Source organism: Prenolepis imparis, unplaced genomic scaffold, assembly GCF_030444845.1.
Source record: "Prenolepis imparis isolate NDT839.2.m4 unplaced genomic scaffold, iyPreImpa1.0 SCAF_14, whole genome shotgun sequence".
In the NCBI taxonomy this organism is placed as follows: Eukaryota; Metazoa; Arthropoda; class Insecta; order Hymenoptera; family Formicidae; genus Prenolepis; species Prenolepis imparis.
This window is the reverse complement of record NW_028141172.1, coordinates 6,086,962-6,099,626: the sequence shown is the minus strand read 5'-3', so window position 1 is coordinate 6,099,626 and position 12,665 is coordinate 6,086,962. Positions and strand designations below refer to the sequence as shown.

General features: G+C 23.5%; 1 long non-coding RNA gene across 1 annotated transcript in view; it reads left to right on the top strand.

Moving 5' to 3' along the window:
• The first annotated feature begins 2,392 nt into the window (after positions 1 to 2,392).
• Positions 2,393 to 12,665, top strand: part of LOC145945246 (uncharacterized) — a 59,091-nt gene continuing 48,818 nt past the window's right edge. The window contains exons 1-7 of the long non-coding RNA XR_014426806.1: positions 2,393 to 2,463; positions 2,572 to 2,630; positions 3,859 to 3,936; positions 4,242 to 4,331; positions 4,513 to 4,559; positions 5,359 to 5,616; positions 6,463 to 6,512. This is a non-coding gene — a long non-coding RNA (uncharacterized LOC145945246). The remainder of the gene's footprint in view (positions 2,464 to 2,571; positions 2,631 to 3,858; positions 3,937 to 4,241; positions 4,332 to 4,512; positions 4,560 to 5,358; positions 5,617 to 6,462; positions 6,513 to 12,665) is intronic.

Below are 12,665 nucleotides of genomic sequence, written 5' to 3'. Positions count from 1 at the left end.
AATTAGCTTATATTCATGTTTCGATTGTCAAATAAGAAATATTCCGTAAATTATATCTATAATAGAAACCATAGAAATATATGAATATATAAATCGTTCGATTCTTCAAAGTAATTCTAAGTTGTGAGGGAATTCATTAAATTTTTAAATTATTGTTAAATAATATGTTGTTGCTAGTAAATTGCATTACATTTTCTTGAAAACAACTATGTATTTTCTTTATATCAATTGATTCCTTTTATTATTTTGTGTATAAAAATATAATGAGTTAGTGAGTTAAATTATTTAAAAATAAATATCTAATATCTATTTATCTCAAAATATTTCATAATTTATGTGAGATTCTGTCAAATTAAAGTATAAAATATCTCGTAAACTATTTACCTTCTGGCCAACCTGCTCTTATAACTTTTGAAAAATTAAAATAATGGTTTACATTTATTTGAATAATATTGGAACGCGTAATAACGAGTTGTCATTTTTTTTATATTACGTAATATTTACAACGCGTTTACGTAATTTACGTAATTTTAATCACAATATTATGTTACTATGAAAAAAAAGATTTACATAAAATGCAGGAATATGTAAACATTATTTAAACAATATTATTAATCAATATATTTCATTTTATTTAATATAATTTAGATAACATCCATCATAAATATAAATGTCATCACTAAACGAACAGTTCAAAATGGCAATAACAATAAAATGTTGCAATTTAATCAACTGGATCAAATTGTGGAAATTAGTTAGTTTGCTTATTGAAAGAAGCTTGTTTTTTTTACATAATCTATGTATAAAAGATCAATCGAAAACAAAGCGTGTATTCTTCAAGTATGTTTCAATTATCTGTACATAAACTTCGTAAAAGTCACATTAAAAATTTATTTTTCGTTGTCAAAAGAATTTAATTGCTACATATATAATCTAATTAACGATAATATACATTATCTTGCTCGTCGACGTCAAATACGACAAATAAGATTGTTATTATTATTAATTTAATAATATAATATATACAATATATATGTACATATATACTATATACAGTTTTATATTTAAAATAATATATACATATATTATTTCATAAATATATATATAATTTTATATAATATATATAATCTACAATGTATAATTTATAAGAAAATCTATTGTTAAAAAATAATAGTGCTCCATATGAGGTCAGCGGCTTAAATTTTTAATTTCCTATATTTCAAAACGAGCCAAAAATTAATCGTATATAAATTTCAACAATACATTATCTGCACAATATGATGGTACCATCAGCATACCAGCCTACAAATTAGATATTAATTATAAGTACAATCTGTTTAATTGCTAACGAGCATGATACATTACGATATTCATAATTGCATGAAATATTGATGGACGATCATTGGAATATTACTTAATACATTCAATCGCGATTAATATCTTTAATCAGTTTTTCGAAATTTGAAATTAATATGTATGAATGTCAGGTTCCGTACACACACATATAAATGACACACTTGAAATTACAATCGCAGTGATTACGAAATCGAAATATTGAATCGTATATAATATAAATTTAAATACACAGTAATAATTTAGACGATGGTTCAAGTACAAAAGTTACAGCCTATAATGGTTTTTGAATTTGGCGCGCGGCGCGCTGAGTGTCGACTTACGTAGTTACTACGTCACGTCCTTCGTCCCTCGCGTCCTCTCGATAGTCTCGGTATCGCGCTCAATCGGCTCCGCATTTTTCACGCGTTTTTCCCGTTAAGAATGAATTCCGCGTACAAACGAATGTTGGGAGTATTGAATCGTGCCACGGGCAATTAGCAGGAAGTATTAATTAACTCGTGCGATCACGGTTAATCAACCTACGACAGTCTGCATCCGCCGGGCTACGCCGCTTAGCCGCTTTTTCTCCGAATCGATCAATCTCATTGAACATTCTATTTATTAAGAGGTATGTATCATTTGGCGTCATTTATTTGTACGAATCGCATCGCGTTCAAGCTTTTGTGCTTTGGGAAAACTATATTTTGGATGTGAGATATTTAATCAATACATAATTTATCTTTTTCAGAGAGAGAGAGAGAGAGAGAGAGAGAGAGAGAGATGATTGTGTCGCGCGCGAACCGCGCGAAGTTCGCGCCGCACAAAGTGTTGCACTACGTCACGATGTACTACGTCACAGCGTACTACTTCACTACATATCGCGAATATCGAAAGTGGCGGATGGTTATATATCGTCGTTATTTATCCGTTGTTATTTATGCAATCCGGTGCGTAGTGCGTGCAATCGGTGTCGAGAATGCCGTACAAAGTAACGTGTGATCGTTCTATCGTATTATTTAATGCGGGAAATCGAAATCTGTAATGCCTAGTCGATGAAAATGCATCTCGGCGAACGATTTCCGAAACGACGCAACAATCAACGAGAATATGGCAGCGTTTCAACGACTGGTGAGCAAATTGACTTTATTTACCTGATTATATCATTGTCATTTACCTGAAATATATAGCTAGCATATGAAAATCGCTCATATAATAATAATATAATATTATTTATAGGAACGACTTTCCGAAGCGACGCAACAATCAACGAAAATATAACCGTGTTTCAACGACCGGTGAGTAAATTGATTTTATTTAACTAATTATACCTATCATCGAATTTATATCATCGCCATTTATTTGAAATATATATTAGCCAGCACATAAAAACCGCTAATATAATAATAACATAATATTGTTTAGGATATAAATTGATTTTTGAGATTAGCTCAGAAATAAATTTACATTATACATATATACATATATTTAAATTTATAATATTTTCCATAAGCACTCGCATTAAAAATTTCATAAATATCTTAAAGTTATTCTTTTTTTTTTTTTTTTTCAAAAAACACAATAATATAACATTGGTTAAAAAAATCTATTTTTTAAATTAGCTCAGAAAGAAATTTAAATTATACATTATATATATTTTCCATAAGCATTCGTATTAACAATCTCATGAATATTTTAATGACTTCTAAAAAGTCTCTAATGAAAACGATTCTATGGAATTTAATTAAATGAGATGTGTGAAAAGTTTAATCATTTTAATTACTTATTTGAAAGACATTGCAATGCATTTTCATTAGGAATTTGACTCTTGCTTCTTTATGTAATAATTTCATTTTTACGATATTGGTCCCATCTGAATATTTATATAATTTAATTAAATTAGATGTTTGATAAATTTAATCATTTTAATTTTATATTTGAAAGACATTGAATGCATTTTCATTAAGAATTTGACTCTTGTTTCATTATGTAATAAATTTATTTTTACGATATTGGATCTATTTAAATATTTATATAATTTAAATAACTGAGATCTAAGATTATTTCAATCATCTTAATTACTTATTTGAAAGACATTGAATGCATTTTCATTAAGAATTTGACTCTTGCTTCGTTATGTAATAATTTCATTTTTACGATATTGGTCCCATCTGAATATTTATATAATTTAATTAAATTAGATGTTTGATCAATTTAATCATTTTAATTATATATTTGAAAGACATTAATGCATTTTCATTTAGAATTTGACTCGTGCTTTATTATGTAATAATTTCATATTTACTATATTGGTTCCATCTGAATATTTATATAATTTAATTAAATTAGATGTGTGATAAGGTTAATCATTTTAATTACTTATTTGAATAACATTGAATGCATTTTCATTCAGAATTTGACTCTTGCTTCATTATGTAATAAAATCATATTTACGATATTGGTCCCATCTGAATATTTATATATTTTGTGTGCTGCTACAATTTGAATTTTATTTATATGTTACAGATCAACATAATTGACTGTCTTGATAATCTGAGAGGAGGAGGTCTGGGAGACATTGGGCACCAGTCGAACAATCATGGAGTGAGTATTTATTGACTTTATTTAGTTCAATTACTAAATAAAAATTTATAAAATAAAATAAAATATAATAATAAAATTATTATAAATCAAATAAAAAATAATTATAAATTAAATAAAAATTTAATAATTGTAAATTAAATAAAAATTATAAATTAAATGAAAATTTATAAAATTATTCAACTATATTTCTACTTGCTCTCTATTGTAGGCATGGAAAATAAAATCCAATGCGTACAGTAATAATTTTCTAAAATATTAATTATTTTTGGCGCTACTACAATTTGAATTTTAATTGTATGTTACAGATCAACGTAACTGACGACTGATGATCTTGACAATCTGAGAGGAGGAGGAGGTCTGGGAGAGACGTCGGGCACCAGCGGAGCAACTATTGTGTAAGTATTTATTATTAATTCAATTATTATTAAATAAAAATTTATAAAATTTTTTAATTATATTGCTGTTTATTATTTGTATGCATCGAATATAAAATTTAATGCATACAAAATAATAATTTTTTTAAGTATTAATTATTTTGAGCAGTTCTATAATTTGAATTTTATTTATATGTTACAGATCAACGTAGCTTCAATGCAGTTAACTCCGCTATTGTGCATCGACCGGTGAGTGAAAAATTATTTTATTACAAAAGGTAACGGTTTTGTAGAGATTAGATTGTGTGGAAATGTGTAGATCTAGATTGTAGCTTGTGTATAGACTGTAGATTTTGTAAATAGTTCCGTTACCTTAAAATGAATGGGTTATTAAAGATTAAAAGTATAATAAAGATTATGAATACAGTTTAAGAATTATAATACAGTTTAAGAAAAGGAAAAGAAACATTTTATATAGTAATACATAATATATTCAATCTAATTTATTTTAAAAGAACATACTAACAATTATATTAATTGTATGTGTGATTATAAATTTTAAATGATTAAATAATTATAATTACTTATTATTATAATGTACAGATTTTATATTATATATTTTGTAATCCATTCATTTATGTTGATTGATCATTTGAGTTTACATTATATAAAATAAAGTTATATTTTAAAATATATAACATATCAGATATTTTGCGGATATTTTGAGAATATAATATTGGACTAAAAGAAAAAGTAATAGTGATATAAAATTTGCAGAAAAATTCATGATAATATCTAAAAATTTTTAGTACGAATTATGTTATTTTATTTTATTTTTTTTTACTTTTGTGATTCATCGATTGCGCTATCGTGTAATTCGGAAATAAACTGCAAACCGCGAATATATTAAAATTGATTATCGAATTTTCGCGGATTCATAACAAAGAACGTACAAAATTCCTTTTATATATAATATTAATTTATTATAATTTTCATTAAAGGGGGGTGTTATCGATATTATAGAGTAGTAATTATTAAGAAATGACAGTTATTACTAATGAAGCACATATGGTGTGCTTGACATCGCCATAAAATTGAGCGATATGATCGGCAACACGACGGTCTAACAATAAGACACAATCGGACGGTAGTGTCGCGCGTTCAAGTGCGGGAGTGTCGTTCAAAGTATCGCGCGTTATCATCAATCAGCAGACTTTGACTTGAATTATTGGACAATCCTGATCAATCTGACCTGAGAGGAGGAGCAGGACTAGGAGGCATCAGGCACCGGCGGAGCAACTTTGTGGTGAGTGTTTATTATTTATATAATATTTATATAATATGATGTATATGTATAATATTTGACTTGTTATAAATCACGTATTTTTTTACGCATAGATATTATATAATTCAATTTATATATTGAATAATTTAAATAAAGGAAAATTAGAGAGAAATAACTCTATATGTATAAATATTATAATAAATTCTAAGTAATTGTTATTCGCCAGTGAGAATTTAAGAAAATAACAGGTAGACAATTATTTCGACCAAAAACTGGCATCAGTATTTTTTTTAATTAAATTAAAACACTACGTTTCGACTATAAATTTTAGTCCTGTTCAAGTGTTGTTAATATAAATTGAATAAAAATCAAGAGAACGAGGACAATACATGTCATTATGACATTCTGTCAATTACTGTCTCTCAACAGTAATTGACAGAATGTCATAATGACATGTATTGTCCTCGTTCTCTTGATTTTTATTCAATTTATATTAACAACACTTGAAAAGGACTAAAATTTATAGTCGAAACGTAGTGTTTTAATTTAATTAATAAAAATACTGATGCCAGTTTTTGGTCGAAATAATTGTCTACCTGTTATTTTCTTAAATATTATAAGTTTTTTATATTTAAAAAAATAATCTTTACAAAATTTATAAAATTATTCAATTATATATACCTATCTACTGATTATTGTACGCGTCGAATATAAAATTTAATGTGTAAAATACTAATTAGATATTAAAATACTATTAGATATTAGATATTAAAATAAGATATTAAAGACAAATTAGATATTAAAATACTATTAGATAATAATTATTTAAAACGCTGTTATAATTTATATTCTATTTATATGTTACAGATCAACGTAGCTTCGATGCAGTTATCTCCTCTGCTGTTGAACATCGATTGGTAAGTGATAAACTATTATTTTATTACGAGGTAACGGTTTCATAAATATTTGATTGTAGAGATGTAGATTTAGAATGTAGATTGTAGACTGTAGATTGTAGATAGTTACTATCCGTTACCTCAAAATGAATAAACACACAATTAATTAGGATGAATATTTCAATTTAAAAAAAAAAAGATAATTTATATAGTCTTTTTTAAATATTTTCTATTATCGAAGTGAGAATTATTTTATTCATGTTTTCTCATATATTTAAATGCGCTCTTTCTTTCTTCATCTTTTTTAACAAGTTTTAATTATTAGGTGCAATGATTAATTTTTTTGATTGTTTAATGTCGCGATTGAATTATCATAACTTCAAGTTATGACACGTCTTTTTTTAAACACCGGAAAAAAACAAGTGCGCGCTACGCGCATTCTTCGATTTTATATACTAGTTACTAGAACAACACAATCGCGCGCTACGCGCGCGCCATTCTTCGATTTTTTGTTAAAAAGAATATTTTAAAAAAATAAAATAAAGTTTGTGTAAACTTGATTAATATTTTTTCACAGAAATCAGCTGATTAAAGCATTAATTTGATAATTAAATTTTAAAATAATAATATGGTAAAAATAGTAATATATTTAATAGTAATATAATTAAAATAGTATTATGTTGTAAATAATATGTTATAATACCTTCTTCTTGATTAATATTTTTTGATAGAAATCAGCTGATAACTGTCAAAAATATTATAACATATTATTTAAAACATATTATTTAAAAAATTAATAAGCAAATTAACACTTTAATCAGCTGATTTCTGTCAAAAAATATTAATTAAGCGAAAATTTGTTAATTAAATTTTAAAATAATATGTTATAAAAATTAAAATAATAATATGTATTAAATAATATAATATAATACTTAAAATACGATTGTTATTTATGAAAACTATCAGCTGATTTCTTTCAAAAAATATTAATCGCAGCTAAGGCATTATAACATATTATTTACAACATATACTATTTTAATTTTTATAACCTATTATTATTTTAAATTTTAATTAGCAAATTAACGATTTATTTAAATTTTAAACTAATAATATGTTATAAAAATTAAAATAATAATATATGTTTTAAATAATGTCATAATTCTTTTCGACAGTTATCAGCTGATTTCTGTCATAAAATATTCGAGTTTAAAATATTATAACATTATTTACATCATATTATCACATTTTTATGAAATTAATTTTATCTGATATAAATATTTAAAAAAAAATTTTGTACATTTTTTTTTATAACGATAATTTCTTCACATTAAATTCAACAATAATATTCAAAGAAATTATAATAAATTTTTTTTCGATGTAACACAAAGTAAATAGATTAATGTATACTTAATGATAACAATATATATAATTTATATATATATTAATTATATATTAATTATATAACAATATATATTATATTATATTTGTATAACTATAAAACTAAAAATTATGAATTAAAATTATTCAAATATATATATAATCCATTTTTAAGAGCAAATGTTCAGATAATTTTAAATACTTATATGAAAAACATTGAATGCATTTTCATTTTGAATTTGACTCGTGCTTTATTATGTAATAAATTTATTTTTACGATATTGGTTCCATTTATATAATTATACAATTTAAATAACTGAGATATAAGATCATTTCAATTATTTTAATTACTTATTTGAAAGACATTGAATGCATTTTCATTAAGAATTTGACTTTTCCTTTATTATGTAATAATTTCATTTTTACGATATTGGTCCCATCTGAATATTTATATAATTTAATTAACTGAGATCTAAGATTATTTCAATCATCTTAACTACTTATTTGAAAGACATTGAATGCATTTTCATTAAGAATTTGACTCTTGCTTCATTATGTAATAATTTCATTTTTACGATATTGGTCCCATCTGTATATTTATATAATTTAATTAAATTAGAGTTTTAATAAATTTAATCATTTTAATTATATATTTGAAAGACATTGAATGCATTTTCATTTAGAATTTGACTCGTGCTTTATTATGTAATAAATTTATTCTTACGATATTGGTTCTATTTAAATATTTATATAATTTAATTAAATTAGATGTTTGTTCAATTTAATCATCTTAATTACTTATTTGAATGACATTGAATGCATTTTCATTTAGAATTTGACTCGTGCTTCATTATGTAATAATTTCATTTTTACGATATTGGTTCTATTTAAATATTTATATAATTTAATTAACTGAGATCTAAGATTATTTCAATCATCTTAATTACTTATTTGAATGACATTGAATTCATTTTCATTTAGAATTTGACTCTTGCTTCATTATGTAATAATTTCCTTTTTACGATAGTGGTCCCATTTAATTATTTATATAATTAAATTAAATTAGATGAGTGATAAATTTAATCATTCTAATTACTTATTTGAAAGACATTGAATGCATTTTCATTAGTAATAAAACTATTGCTTCCTTATGTAAAAATTTCATTATTACGATATTGGTCCCTTTTAAATATTTATATAATTAATTTAAATTAGATGAGTGATAAGTTTAATCATTCTAATTACTTTTTGAAAGACATTGAATGCCTTTTCATTAAGAATTTGACTCTTGCTTCATTATGTAATAATTTCATTTTTACGATATTGGTCCCATCTGAATATTTATATAATTTAATTAACTGAGATCTAAGATTGTTTCAATCATCTTAATTACTTATTTGAAAGACATTGAATGCATTTTCATTAAGAATTTGACTCTTGCTTCATTATGTAATAATTTCATTTTTACGATATTGGTCCCATCTGTATATTTATATAATTTAATTAAATTAGAGTTTTATTAAATTTAATCATTTTAATTATATATTTGAAAGACATTGAATGCATTTTCATTTAGAATTTGACTCGTGCTTTATTATGTAATAAATTTATTCTTATGATATTGGTTCTATTTAAATATTTATATAATTTAATTAAATTAGATGTTTGTTCAATTTAATCATCTTAATTACTTATTTGAATGACATTGAATGCATTTTCATTTAGAATTTGACTCGTGCTTCATTATGTAATAATTTCATTTTTACTATATTGGTTCTATTTAAATATTTATATAATTTAATTAACTGAGATCTAAGATTATTTCAATCATCTTAATTACTTATTTGAAAGACATTGAATGCATTTTCATTAAGAATTTGACTCTTGCTTCATTATGTAATAATTTCATTTTTACGATATTGGTCCCATCTGAATATTTATATAATTTAATTAAATTAGATATTTGATAAATTTAATCATTTTAATTATATATTTGAAAGACATTGAATGCATTTTCATTAAGAATTTGACTCTTGCTTTATTATGTAATAAATTTATTCTTACGATATTGGTTCTATTTAAATATTTATATAATTTAAATAACTGAGATCTAAGATTATTTCAATCATCTTAATTACTTTTTTGAAAGACTTTGAATGCATTTTCATTAAGAATTTGACTCTTGCTTCATTATGTAATAATTTCATTTTTACGATATTGGTCCCATCTGAATATTTAAATAATTTATTTAACTGAGATCTAAGATTATTTCAATCATCTTAACTACTTATTTGAAAGACATTGAATGCATTTTCATTAAGAATTTGACTCTTGCTTCATTATGTAATAATTTCATTTTTACGATATTGGTCCCATCTGTATATTTATATAATTTAATTAAATTAGAGTTTTAATAAATTTAATCATTTTAATTATATATTTGAAAGACATTGAATGCATTTTCATTTAGAATTTGACTCGTGCTTTATTATGTAATAAATTTATTCTTACGATATTGGTTCTATTTAAATATTTATATAATTTAAATATCTGAGATCTAAGATTATTTCAATCATCTTAATTACTTATTTGAAAAACTTTGAATGCATTTTCATTAAGCATTTGACTCGTGCTTCATTATGTAGTAATTTCATTTTTACGATATTGGTCCCATTTAAATATTTATATAATTAAATTAAATTAGAGGTGTAATAAGATTAATTATTCTAAATACTTATTTGAAAGACATTGAATGCATTTTCATCAAGAATTTGACTCTTCTTTAACTATATAATAATTTCAGTACATTGTCTACACATTATGATGGTACCATCATAATGTGTAGTCAATGTATTGTTAAAATATATGAAAGAATAATTTTTGGTGCGTCTTAAAATATTGAAAATTAAATCTTTTATGCCACGAATCTCGTACGGCGCACAATTATATTACGTGTATTGTACCAAAAAGTTTGTAGGCTGGTATGCTGATGGTACCATTATAATTTACTGTTGAAATATATAATAGATTAATTTTTGGCTCGTTTTAAAATTTTGAAAATTAAAACTTTTAAGCCGCGATTCCCATATGGCGCACAATTATATTACGTATATTTTATCAATAAGTTTGTAGGCTGGTATGCTGATGGTACCATCAAAATGTGCAGACAATGTACTGATAAAATATATGAAAGATTAATTTTTGGCTCGCTTTAAAATATTGAAAATTAATATTTTTAAACCGCGGACCCCATACGGCGCACAATTATCAGCTGATTTCTGTCAAAATATTAATCGAGTTTAATGTACTATAACATTTTATTTAAACATTATTTTATAATTTTTATTACATACTATTATTTTAAAATTTAATTAACAAATTAACGCTTTAATCAGCTGATTTCTATCAAAAAATATTAATCTAGTTGAAACAAACTTTATATAAAAATCTTTTTTTTTTTATATAAAATCGAAGAATAGTGCGCGCATTGCGCGCACTTGTGTGTTGTTCTAGTATAATAAATAATATATAATATATAATATATAGTATATAATAAAAAGATGATGTAATGTACATTTCTTTTAAATAATTAAATATAATTTTTCTAACATATTCTTTTTAGATATATATATTGTTCGTGACAGTATATTGATCAACTATTATTTTTTGACACTAAATATAGTTTTGTAATAACTTGTAAAACTTAGAGATAGTAGAGATGAGAAAAATGTTTTAATATGATTAAAACGGATGATTTTAATACATTATATGAATTAGAATATTTATAAAATATTATTTAAAAAAATTACAATGTAAGATAAACATATTAATGTACTCTGAAATGGAAAAGTATTATTTCCAACATGTAAAGACTAAAAATTAAAAATTACAAGCATAGGAAAACATAGGAAAATAAATTCATTTCTTTATATCGTTTATTAAATTGTAAAGAAGAGTTCACTACACAATTAAACTATATAATAATTAACAATAAAAATATTCAATTATTCTTTAAAGTATGGAGGTAAATTTTATTCCAACTGTAAATTTCATAAGACTCGACCTTCTGTAGGATTGAACCTTATGTATTTATATATTTATTATGTTTGTTACATCGAAACATTCTCATTTCTCGATCACCTCTAGAACCAGTAACATTACGACAGTGCTGATAGAACGGTAAATATAAAGACATTAACGCTTCATAGTGATAAAACGATATCTGTAACTAATTCTTGCAAAAAAAGAATTGTATTATAATTGGTATAGATCTTTTTAAATATACAGGGTATATATAAGTTGCCAGAAATATAATATTATATGTATCTATCACGAAAATACATAAACGATACGTAAAACGCAATTTAAATATTATTAAAATATGAACACGATGAGCATATTTATTAATTTCTTCTATATTATTTTTTTCAAAATTGTCTATAATTTTAATAACGTTCTTTTATTTCTATTCTATTTTTTCTTTCTAATAGAATAAATTTTCATCAATTTTATATATATACATATATTACATCTAATTTAAAACATAAATTTTATTATATTATTACGAAATGTCTTTGAGAGAGAGAAAGAGATAGAGATACAGAAAGAAAGAGAGAGAGAGAGAAAGTTTAAAAATTTTTAATTAAACAGGGTACTTTTTTAATATTTAAATTTAAATTTAATATTTAAATTTATATTTAATCTACACGTTTCTAAATGGATAACAGAAAATTTAATAATATATTGCAGTGTTAAAAATTACTCTATATATTTTTTCGTAATGATAGTTACTAATTT